This window comes from Macrotis lagotis, chromosome 1, assembly GCF_037893015.1.
Source record: "Macrotis lagotis isolate mMagLag1 chromosome 1, bilby.v1.9.chrom.fasta, whole genome shotgun sequence".
NCBI classification, from domain to species: Eukaryota; Metazoa; Chordata; class Mammalia; order Peramelemorphia; family Peramelidae; genus Macrotis; species Macrotis lagotis.
The window spans coordinates 857,657,437-857,669,453 of record NC_133658.1 but is presented as its reverse complement, the minus strand read 5'-3'; the positions used below and the strand labels follow the sequence as shown (position 1 = coordinate 857,669,453).

General features: G+C 42.8%; 1 pseudogene; it reads right to left on the bottom strand.

Moving 5' to 3' along the window:
• Window positions 1-1,286: 1,286 nt before the first annotated feature.
• On the bottom strand, window positions 1,287-1,654 carry LOC141490926 (cyclin-dependent kinase 2-associated protein 1 pseudogene; annotated as a pseudogene).
• Between the last annotated feature and the right edge of the window lie 10,363 nt (window positions 1,655-12,017).

The following is a 12,017-nucleotide window of genomic DNA, read 5'->3' as shown; positions in this document are numbered from 1 at the left end:
GTTGTGTCATATGTATTCCAGGCTAAGAGCTATGAAGGGTTAACACAGAAATAGTTATGTGCTTTAACAAGCAAGATGTGCTTCAGAGCTTAGACAAGGGAGTAGCTGCATGTGTGAGCTAGGAGGTACATTCCCAGGCCCAGATAGATAGCGCATTCTGAGATAATTACCTTCTGCACTTTGTTTATCAAGTCACTGTTTGGTTCTCAAAACAATCTTCTCTCTGTTTAGCAAAACACTGTTTGGTTCTCAAAACAATCACCTAAGACATACACAAGGATATGCATGTGAAAAAATGCTTGCTAAAACGCTTATGTAATTGGTTACGTAAATGTAGAGTATAAAAGTATGTATCCTGTGATCAATAAACGAACCAGCTTATGCATCATATTGATGTCGGCCTGGGTCCCTCCTCCGGACTCGACATATCCATTTGACCTAAGTTGGTTTTTAGCATGCTATTTTCTTCAGCATTTTTTTGGATTTCCTTGACTAAGCTGCTGACTTCATTTTCATGATTTTCCTGCATCTCTCTCCTTTCTTTTCCCAATTTTTCTTCCAACTCCCTCATTTGATTTTTTTTTTACAGTTTTAGTCATTTATCCAGATTTTTTAAATCATTCTATGGCAAACTCAAGATCTGAAATCTACAGTCTGTCTGAAAAGTAACTGTGGGTTCTTCATTTTTTAGTAGGCTGATCAATCATCTATATTTGTAACTCATGCATTTTAAATTGACTTCAAAGCACGAACAATCATGCAAAAGCTCACACACCAAAAATAAAACAAAAACAAACCCACATTCTTTATTTTTTAAAGCAGGGATCATCATGTAGCCCTAACTGGGAGATACCCAACTGTCAGGGTATGTCAATGCAGTTGGCATTGATTTGTGAAAAAAATCTTTAAAGAGTTATTGGAGATTCTGGAAAAGGTGCAAAGAATGATATTTAGGTGGGTGGTTTTAAGTGTATTCAAAGGAAGAAAATCCAAGATTGGGGTTAAGTTAGTAGGGCAGTAAATTAGAGTTGGCAGCAACAGAAGCAGAATTTTCTACATGCATGGTCTGGACTCAATATTTAAAAAAAAAAGTGACCTAGGTTGCTAACTACATATAATGGAACTCTTAACTGCAAAATGACCTCCAATTCTTACAGACTGTGGTGGGGATGGGAAGAAGAAAAGGAGAAAGAACCCAAATGAATGTTTTGAAAGTCACCAGAGGAATAAGTGTTAGTCTTTCTTTTTCACAAAGAAATGGAAAACTTTGGAAGTGAAGTGGGAGGCTAGGATCTTGCATTGCATTCAGTCTCTGCCAGGCATTCCTGGACTAATCCTCGAGTATGAATGATGCCTCGTTTTAGCCTCTCCATGGCACTTTTGCTCCCTGCATATGTGGGTCTGATCTCTTTCCCTAGCTCTTCAATGATAGCTAGAAGTTCTGCATATTGGCTTTGAGGTACCTGGCTGCTCCCTGAACCCTGGGTATAGCCCAGAAATGGGGGTCCATAGTCATTGATCAGCTGCCGATACTGGGTAGATGCCACCATGCTGGCGGAAGGAGAGTGGACAGTCCCAGTTGGGGCCTGGGGGGCACCCGCTGTGGGCTTGTAGGACATGCCAGCCGCTCGGCGGCCCCAGCAAAGATGGCCGTCACTTGGCGGGACCCCTGCGACCCAGCCAGCGGCAAACTTTGGAGCAGCCGCCTGCAGCAGGGGTGGCGTGGCCCTCCTCCTCCTCCTCCTCCCCCTGCCACACACCCTTTATTTGATTTTCAAAGTCTTTTTTGAGCTCTGTCATAGCCTGAGCCCAATTTCTGTTTTTCTTGGAGTCTTTAGATGCAGGAGCTTGTGCTTCCTCATCTTCAGACTGAGTATTTTGATCCTTCTTGGGCTCATTTGCAAAATATTTCTCAATAGTCTTCCTTTTGTTTCTCTGCTTGCTCATTTTCCCAGCCTGGGCCTGGTTTTGGGGTGCTTCCTGAGCTTTTGGGATACTCCCACAAGGGTCTCAGTGTGTGAGGCTCTGTCCTCCCTCCTGGTCTCTGAATGACCATAAGTGCCTCCCTCTGCCACGGGGCTGAGGTGGGGGGACCCTGCTGTTCTATGGGGCAGCCTAGACTGGGATCAGGATCTGAATGTGGTCAGAGCCCCACAGTCCTGTTCCAGGGGCAGAGGACAGAGCTCTTCAGTCTCTCTTCACTCCCCTCCCTCAGCTCAATGAGCTCATGCCCTGGGGGCTCCTGCTTACCAGCTCTGATTGCTTCTGTTTCCTGGATCAGGGCTGGGAAAAGACCAAGTTGCTCCCTGTGTGTCCTGAGGGCTGGACTTCATGTGCTCGCTCTGGCAGAGGTCCCCCGCTGTTCCCCCACTTTTTGCCTGGTGCTCCCCAGGGCATAGCTCAGGAAACTCCCCGCTGCTGTGAGCTGCAGTTCCCAGCACCCTGGGGCTGCCTCCAGGAGGCTGAAGTTCTTTCGCTCTGGCGGGCCACCCCTCCAGCAGGCCGCCCCTCCGACCCCGGGGAGCAGAGCCTTTCTGCTCTTTTCCAGGTTACCTTGAGTAGAACTGCCTCACTGGGTCCCTTTGTGGGTTCTGTCTCTCGAAAGTTTAGTTAGAGTCCTTAGCTGATGAATTTTATCAGAGAGCTCCTAAGACTGGATCCCTTCTTGTCGCCATCTTGGCTCCGCCTTCTTTCATTCTTGCATCTCATTTTTCTCCCAGTTTTTCCTCTACCTCCCTCCCTTACTTGATTTTCAAAATCCTTTTTGAGATCTTCCATAGCCTGAGACCAACTCCTATTTTTCTTGGAGGTTCTGAATACAAAAGGTTTGACTGTTATGTTGATTCTCCATGGGACCAAAGTAATTATCTATGGTCAAATTCTCTTTTTTCCCATTTAATCATTTCCTCAACCTATGATCTAGTTTTAATGTACTTCCCAAGCTTTTGAGTGTTTTTGGGACACCTCCCGCCAGGAGAGGTTCTGAGGGTTCTCCTGTGGATGACCACAAGCACTTCCCTCTGCCCTGGAGCTGTAAGGAGGGTCCCTGCTCAGCTATGACGGTAGGAGACCCCAGATCAGGGTCTGAATATGGACAAAGCAACAGAATCCTGTCCCAGGAATGGCGAGACCTCAACAGTCTCCCCCCACCCCCTTACTGGAAGTGGCCACCAGGTGGCTCCCTGCTGGATGGCTCTGCAGACCTGCTTATATTTCCCAAGGCTGGGGCTGGGTTGAGGCCCAAGTTGCACTGGACTCCATACTCTTTCTGGCAGTTTTCCTGCTGACCTTCCCTCTGATCACTAGTTATCCTTGGTGATCCCTGGGTTGGGAGATCTGGAAACCACTCCTCACTGCCAGGGATCCAGGAGGCTCCAGGGACCCAGGCCCCCATGGGCTGTTCCTGGAAAACCAGAGCTTATCTGGCACAGTGCCGCTGTTTTATTGCAGCCCCTTTTGACCCCAGTGAAGAAGAGCCTTCCCGAGGATCTTCAAAGTTATCTTGGGTCTTCAAATTTATCTTGGCCTGAAAATTGTTTCGCTTGGCTGTCCAGTGGGTTCTGCCACTTTAGAATTTGGTTAGTCATAATTTGAAGGTCTTTAGAGCATTTTGGAAGTGAACTTCTGAGAATTCCTGCCTTCACACTACTATCTTAGCTCCACCCCCTCACCTGCCCAAAAGGGGGAATTTCCAAACAAAAGGGTCAGTGGAGGAATCCAATGGACCTGCTTACAGGCCCTACCCAATCCATCTATATGTTTGCAGTCCCGATTTTTATGATGAAAGGTTTCTTTTACATCCATGGTAGCTTTCTATCATTTTGTGACCACAGCAATAAGTATTATTGTTTATGTAGAATTTATCTACATTATGGACTCATCATGAACTCTACATCACTTAGCTGATCTAATGTCCGTTTTCTCTACCTACTTATGTCCCTTGGGTAGATTTTTCCAGATAGACCAGGAACACTCACCTTATCATCAAAAATCTGTATCTTCAACAATTAACACTAGAACAAAATAGAACTGAAAAGGGGCCACTATTGGATTAGTCTTAAAAGTAGGCAGAAGGAAATGCTGGGACTTACCACTACACCATCCAGAGATTGCCATTGTCCCCTCTTGTGATATTTCTATCTTTAGTGGTCCTCTGGGGCTGTATCCTGAGCAGGTCATCATTAGCTATTGTCATATGAATGATGCTCCCCCCACCTTCATTAGTTCAGATAATTTAAAGCTGACTTTTTGAATTCCCTCTGCACCATGCTCTGAATGGAAAATGATTGTTTTTTCAAAGAGCAGCTGGTATGCAACTCATCAAACATGAGTTTGCTTGGCATTCCCCCCCTTTTTTGATATGAGAATAATAATGTAGATTTGGCTTATGAGGCTCATTTAAAAATAGCAACAGAAAGACAGCTACATCTTTGGCAATAAAGACAAAACAAAAGATGTGTTCCATAGCAGTGATTTTAATAAAAAGCAACAAAAAAAACCCAAGCCATCATTTATAACATCTCTGCAAGGAAGTTAAACAAGTTATTGCTGCATAAGCCATTTGGAAATTGGATATTCTAATGTCCAGGTAAAACATATTCTTTAGTTTGTATTTCAATAGCAAAAACTTTCCTAAGGAGAACTCAACTGTAGTATAGCCCTCATGTTGGACTCTTCAAGTTGCTTTTCAGTAGCTTCAGAAACTCACAGATTCAAAACTAAGATTTCCCCCAATTATGAAAAACCCAAAGTTTTCAGAAACAGGCAGGGAAGCACATGAGTTTCCAGTGTTATTCTTTGCTTGAAATTGCATATATAAAAATTGCATAATGGACTAGAACACACGCCTCTGCCAAACTGGCCTTCATGTGCTGCTTTCCTGAGAGTCTGAGCTTCAACATCATGTGTGCCTAATCATCTTCAGTCCAGTGGGCCTCCAATGTGTCAAATCATTCAGGACTTGACAAGCCACAGAGATTGCCCGGGCATCCCCCGACAACTGGCTTCTTGCCTCTAGTTGTACATTGGCCTAGACAGGAATCTCGAATAATATCCTGGGTTTGCAATATAGAAAATATGACTGATTCTTCAACACAAGGGGTCCCAGCTCTCTTTTCTTGTGGACACTAGAAAAGCTTCATGAAAAATAAAGGGGGGCCTTAGAACCAAGTTTTCAACCAAGCAGGCAGAATGGAGATTTCCCTACTATATTCTCTATCCCTTCCCTCTTCTCATCCATTCCTTTCTCCTTGGGACTTAAGTAAGTCATAGTAAACATGCATGAAGTGAGGATAAGTAAGTTTCACTAATTAGAATTAAAGTCATGGGATTGAGACTGGCCAGACATTATTCTCCAAGGCCTCTTGTGCTGCTCTCCCCCCATTCCTCATCTCATCCTCTTGTCTCTGGGCTAGAAGGCAGAATAGGTCTTATGCTTTTCTCTAAAGAATCAGATAAATTCTCAATTTTGTTTATAATTGAAATCTCAGCTAAATCAGACCCATGCCTATCCCACCAAGAAATCAGTTCTGATTCTGGTGAGCATCAGAACACAAGATGTCACAATTGTACTGCTCACTGAGAAATTCCCACAGGCCTGCCAACTCCCTGTGCCATAAATACCCAGGGGAAACTGATACCAGACTGGGAAAGAGAAAGCAAAGGAAGGAATACTGGCCAATCTGATACATGACCACATAACTGAGCTTCTCACAAGCGCGCCCATGTACTCCCCCATAACTGGCCAGCCTTGGAAATCAGGAAGAGCCAAACAATTTCAAGGCTAAACAGAAATGCCAGTGGTCCCTTCAATCTAATCACACCCCTCATAGCCATCTCTGTTACTACCTCCTGGTCCAACATTCCTACATACCAATTCCTGGGTCAGCAAAATCTATCTCCTCCCCCAACACCCTTACTTTACAATCTTTCACCATGCAGGAGTCCATAAGCCAGGCCAAAACTCTCCTCAGGAAATCATCATCACCCCATCACGTAGAGGTATGTTGGGGTATTATCAGATGTCACGTATTATTACTATTTTTAAACTGGCATGTCCCCTAATGCGTTTTTCTGACCATGTCACCTTCTACCTAATGTCTTTGGTGGCTACCCACTACTCACCTACAGACATTTGATGACTATAATCTCCTTCACATTTTTCTGGCTGGACTATCCATATCTTGTTCTCATTCAATCAATTATGAAGTATCTATTATGGCACTGAGGAAGTAAAAGATCTTAAACATTAATGTAGGAGATGTAAATATGTAGCCCTGTGGTCTTCAAATATGTAAATATATTTTCAAAAACATAGAAAATGAACAAAAAGCAGATGGGGAGGGGGTGGCAGTAGTAGCTAGGGGCACCAGGAAAAGCTTCATGTAGGTGAGGTAAGCTTAGTCTTAAAGAAAACCAGAGATTCCAAGAGGTGGAGGTGAGGCAGGGGTACATTCCAGGAATTCTGCCCTTGCTGACACAGAACATGCCTGGAATAGACTTGCTTATTGAAATCCTCCCTGCTTTTGAGGACCAATTTGGATGCTAACATCTTCAAACAGATGCTAACATCTTTTCTTCTTGCTGAAAGTAATCCTGTCTCTAAAATTTTTCTTCTCTTGGCCCTCTCCATTGAATTTATCTTGTATCAGTTTTTTGTTTCCTGATTGATCCCTTTCTCTCCAATCCACTTCCCCTCAGCTCCCATTATAAAGTATGATCCTTTTAAGGAGAGGCTGTTGTAATTATCTTTATATCCCCCCCCCATGTCAAGTAGAGGTTTTTGTATATAGTAAACATTTTACATGTTTGTAAAATGGAATTTAAGACCAGTTTAGGATTCTCCCATTCTATCATCCATCTTACAGGTTTGAGATTTTGAAATTTCCCATTTAAATATGACTCCAAAATCAATAAATCAAAATATAGAAAACTCCAAAATAAATTAGGTGCCAAATAACTCCAAATTGGATTGTTGTCTAGTCTCCTTTCCACTCTTAAACAGCTTTGGGGAGTAGAAGTTGAGTAGAATGTAAGCCCCTGGAGGGTAGGGGCACTTTTGTTTTATGGTTTTTGTTTCTCCAATCCTTGCCTCTCTGACATGAATAAAGGAGGCATGTAACAGATTTAATAATGCTTTGTGGTTTGCTTATTTCTTCTAAGTCTACCATCACCATCTCTCCTCTTTCCCGCTGGGTCAGCCTGGACTTCTCCAAAAGCTCTTTTCTTCAAAATTTCTCTGCTCCTTCCAAACAATTCAACTGTCATTTTGAAATCCTGCCAAAAACCTTTCTCTGGGCCCTGAGGTCAAGAGGGAGCCTATTTACACTGATCCTGTGGTGGAGAGAGCAGTAACTCCAAACTTGGGGTCAAAACACTTAGGATTGAGACTTGACTTTACCCATTAATGGTAGATATGACTCTGGTCAAGTTAATTACCTCTGAGACATCTTCCCCATTTATAAAATGAGGATAATATAGAAACTTCCTGTGTTGTGAGTCTCAAGTGAGAAAATGGAAGAAAAGTGTTTTGTAACCAATAAAGCTCTTATCACAGAATGCTAAGAGTTCACCTAGTCAAAACACAATGGTGGCTAGATGGTGCTGTGTGACCCCAGGACAAGTCATTTAACCTTATTTACCTCAATTTCCTCATCTGTAAAATAACCTGGAGAAGGAGTTGCTTTCAAAATCCCAGATCAGATCACAAGGAGTTGGGCACAACTTAAACAAATAAACAACATAATAGATGAAGAAACTAAGGCTTGGAAAGCTGACATTCTTTTTTTTTTCTATTTGAATTCATAGAATCATAGATCTCAAAAGTTATTTAGTTCATCTGCACAAGAATCTCTACTATATTTCTCACAAGTAGCCATCCCACCTCTACAGAGATAGGGAGCTGTGAATGAATTTGTATGGAACTACTGACTGCAGAGAGGAAACAAAGAAACTGGAATGAGTTCATAAAGTATTAGAGCTGGAAGGGATCTTTTGGTCTGAGCTCTTTAGTTTAGTTGACAAATGAAAAAAACTGAGACTCAGAGGATGTGGCAACATGTTCAAGTGAATAGAAGAGCCAGAATCAGACCTCAGTTATTTTGATTTCCATTCTGGTGCTCTATCCAAATAGAACACCACCAATATAATAAACAGTGGTCTGGCCCAGTCTTTTTAACAGGCAGATCCAAAAGCAGCACCAGGCTCTAGAAAGAGTGGCTTGTACTCCAAACTCAAAGGGTACTCCAATAAGTGCCAGGGTAGTTAAGACAGCACACCTGCACATCCTGGGAATAATCCCAAAGCAACAGTTGGGCAGGACATGACTGTTAATTTAATCAAGGTTACTATAGATAACCTTCTGCTTGGTTCCATTTAGCTAGTCATAAATGTTCATGGTTTGGGGGGCTGTATTTCTTACCTAATACAAGGATATGAGCTATTGAAATAACTATAATTCTTAGTTAAATTGATTAATTTCATTTGTGATATGCATTTAATGGGAATTTCTAAAACTTTAACCAATCCCTGAAATGAAGGGATGAGGCCCAATTCCTGTCTCTGAGTGGATTTGGCTAAAAAGATTATCATCCTCCTTCCCCTCTTCTCTCACTAAAATGACAAACACCACCCTACATAGTTATTTTTCTCATTAAAAGTACACACATTATCCCATTTCCTCATTTTTCTAGGGGAACAATACCTATACCCCCTAGCCACATTTCTTTCAAATGTTCTCTTTAACAAAATTGTTCTTTTTTTTGCCTAGAAAGAGGTGGGTGGGTGGTGTTTCTCTATGTTATGGGATTCCCTTATCACTGGGTAAAAGGGTCTATCTGAGTGAGTGGCCCCCATATGGCTTGGGGCTCACTTGTATTGCTTACAGGTTTCACAAAGACCTAAAGATAAAGACTAGGGTTCCAGCTACCTTTGTAAGCCCTTCCACACAGATATACAGATACAAGGATTTTTTTTCATCAGTGCATAACAAAAAGTATTCACAGTGACTCAACTAGAGGCATTCAAGTTTTCACCAGTTTCAAGATGCTCCTGTCAAATAAAAAGGAGGCATTATATAGAGATGGACTTATATGTTATACAGGGAAGACATCATTCTTTGCAAGAACAAGGGAACCAAGTGTCCCATCTTATATAGGATTTGGCTGTAAGGCTGTTGTCATATTCAGATGGTCCCTGCAGGCTTTCCAGGTTGGAACCGAAGGTGCTGAGAAGTTACATTCTCATGCTGCCCAGGATGCAAAAATAGATACCTATTGGCCACTTTCCTCCTGAAGTTCCTGAAGGGGGATGGGTGGTAAGGAGTCCCATCCTGCAGTTGCAGAAAGAAGAGGACATGCTTCATCCTCCTCATTCCACCTCTTGCAATGCAATTTTCAAATTACAGTTCACATGTAGCCACTGATCTACCCCTCACAGCAATCCTGAAAGGCAGGTAGGGCAGGGCAGGGTATTTTCCTCCATTATTCTGATTGAAAAACTGAAGTAAAAAGGTTAAGAGTCACTTCAGCTTATCAATGACTAATTCAGAACCTGAAGCAAACTAGCCTGTCCATCCTCCAACACAGGGTTTTTCCCCTATTGAATCACATAGAGTGCTGCCTGGGGATTTTTTTTTGGGGGGGAGGGGGAGAGAAGGGACTAAATCTGGCGGGGGGCATAAGCAAACAGAAATTCTATACTCCTTAAAGTTTGATGTGGCTGCTTTTAGGGCAGGAATACTATGATGCCATGGTTCATTTCCAGGGAAGGAGCTTTTCTTGGGGCAAGAGAACCTGGGAAGAAGGCCTTTGTCTTTCTGGGGTCTAGAGAAGTGTGTGTGTGTGTGTGTGGGGGGGGCTCCACAGATATTTAAGCACAAAGAAAGCATTTGGTCAGCTCTAGTGAAGACAGAAACAAACTCCTCCATGCCTAATATCTCCTGAGTGGTAAAAGATGGGAAGGATTATCTTCCCCAACATCCCCAACCAAACTAGCTATGTAGTCACATCTGAGTCTCTTGGTGATATCTGATTTAGGCTAGGCTAGAGGATAAAATATTCCCCATGCATGGTGGGATCCTCTACCCAGCTCCAGAGACACCTTGGCTGCAGGACAGGTGACTTAGGTCAATTTCAGGATCAATGTTAGTGATTGACTCTCCCAAATCATGGAACTGTTTTCCTGCATGGTGCTCTTAGACAAATCCTATTTTAAATCAGGTTGTAAAAATTGCTGTGCTATTATTTTATACACATTTTACAGTCAGTTATGTTCAATTAGCATGAGGCATAAATTAATGTGAATGATTTCTTCATTTGGACCAAGTCCTAGAGATCTGAATGGGTGTGGTTCTCACTAAAGCAATCCCCATTGGAAGACTGTATATTTGTTCTACCAAAACTGTCACTGAGCAAATCATTTTTCCTGCCCCCCCCTTTCATCTTTGGGAATGTACTTCAATGTTTGTGACAATTTTTTTTTAAATCCCCAATGATTGGGAGATATTTCTGATTTCTAGAAATAGTCAAAGGTGATCTTAAACTAAGGCTGGGGATAAAGTGAGAGCCTCCCATAATAAAAGTTGACTATAAAATGCCATTTGGTTTTTTTTGGAGTCTGAATTCAATTCTCAAAGCTTTGCAGGAATAAAAGTGTAGCCTCCTAAGGTGAGGTTTTGAAGGGGACAACACTCACTTAAATGTGGGATTTGTGGTAGCCTTTTTTTCCTAAAGTATCATTATTTCACCATTGCCTACACTGTCAGTCTCAAATATCTGTCTTAATGACTCCTTCCCAGGGAGAGGTTCATCACCTACTGCACAGACAGTTGGAATGAAAAACACTTAGGATATGCCCATGTTAGTAAAAAAAACAAAAATAAAAACAGAACATGTAATGGTTCCTGACGGGTGATTCTCCCTCATTTCAAAGAGTACATAAATTCAGATTCTGCACTCCAGAATGTCCACCAGAGTCAGTGTGTTTCCAATTGTTTTGCCCCATTATAATTCCAGAGTCAAACCCACACAAATACCAAGCCCAGTGGGCACACCTGAAGCCCACCCCACCCCACACCAAATTACAGATCCTTCAACATGGAGAAGTGATGCTTATTCTCCAGGCGTTGGCTGTGTCATCCATCTAATTGATTTTGCTTAACGTGCACAATTCCAGAGAGCCACTGAAGAGAAATCCCACATGGGAAGAGTTGAGTATCTCCTGAATAAAGAAAGTTTATGTCCCTTGGCTCAATGAAATACACGTCCAACTGAAACTAAAAGGCAGCAGGGAAGAGAGAAGTGAAAAAGTAAATTGGGAGAGGCATTTGGGGTCAGGGTATCTGCTAAATAAAGCACATCTTTCCATTTTGTGATGGAGACAACAGAGCACTTTGTAGGCCAGGCTCTATTTACAGATCAGCATGTGTTCTCATGCCCTAATGGAGATGAGGCCCAAAAGAGATCTGATTCCACTTTTGACAAAGTGCTTCCTTTGAAAGCGCTAATGGAGATGCTCCCAAATCCCTAAATCCTGAGTGACAGTGAAGCCAGGATAATGATGGGTGGGCAGCCAGGACCGGGTTCTCTACCTCAGAGCCGGAAGCGTCGCACAGCCACTAACAGAAGAGAGCTCACTACTGCATCAGGATTCTGCAGCTCCTGGCTGCCGATTGCCCCCATCTCTCAGAAGCTTTCCTATCTCCCTGTGAGCAGTGCTGAATGACCGGGCTCTGTTGTGGAGAGATGGAAACATGCAGACTATGGCGGTGCAGACTTCGAGGCCTGGCAATTGGATGCGAGCACTTTAGAAGCTGAGGGTCCAGAACACAGGCACTGAGCTCCGCTGCATCAGCTGGGATGTTATTTCAGGGAGCATTCTCTAGTCTCTGCACAACCCACAAAGCCAAGCAATTTTCTTAAATCATCTTCAGAAAGAATACTGTAAAGTGAGTAAGTGCCCAGATGGGATTCCTATTTTCTGTGCAAATGATCACACATTAGTCAAGATCTTATTCATTC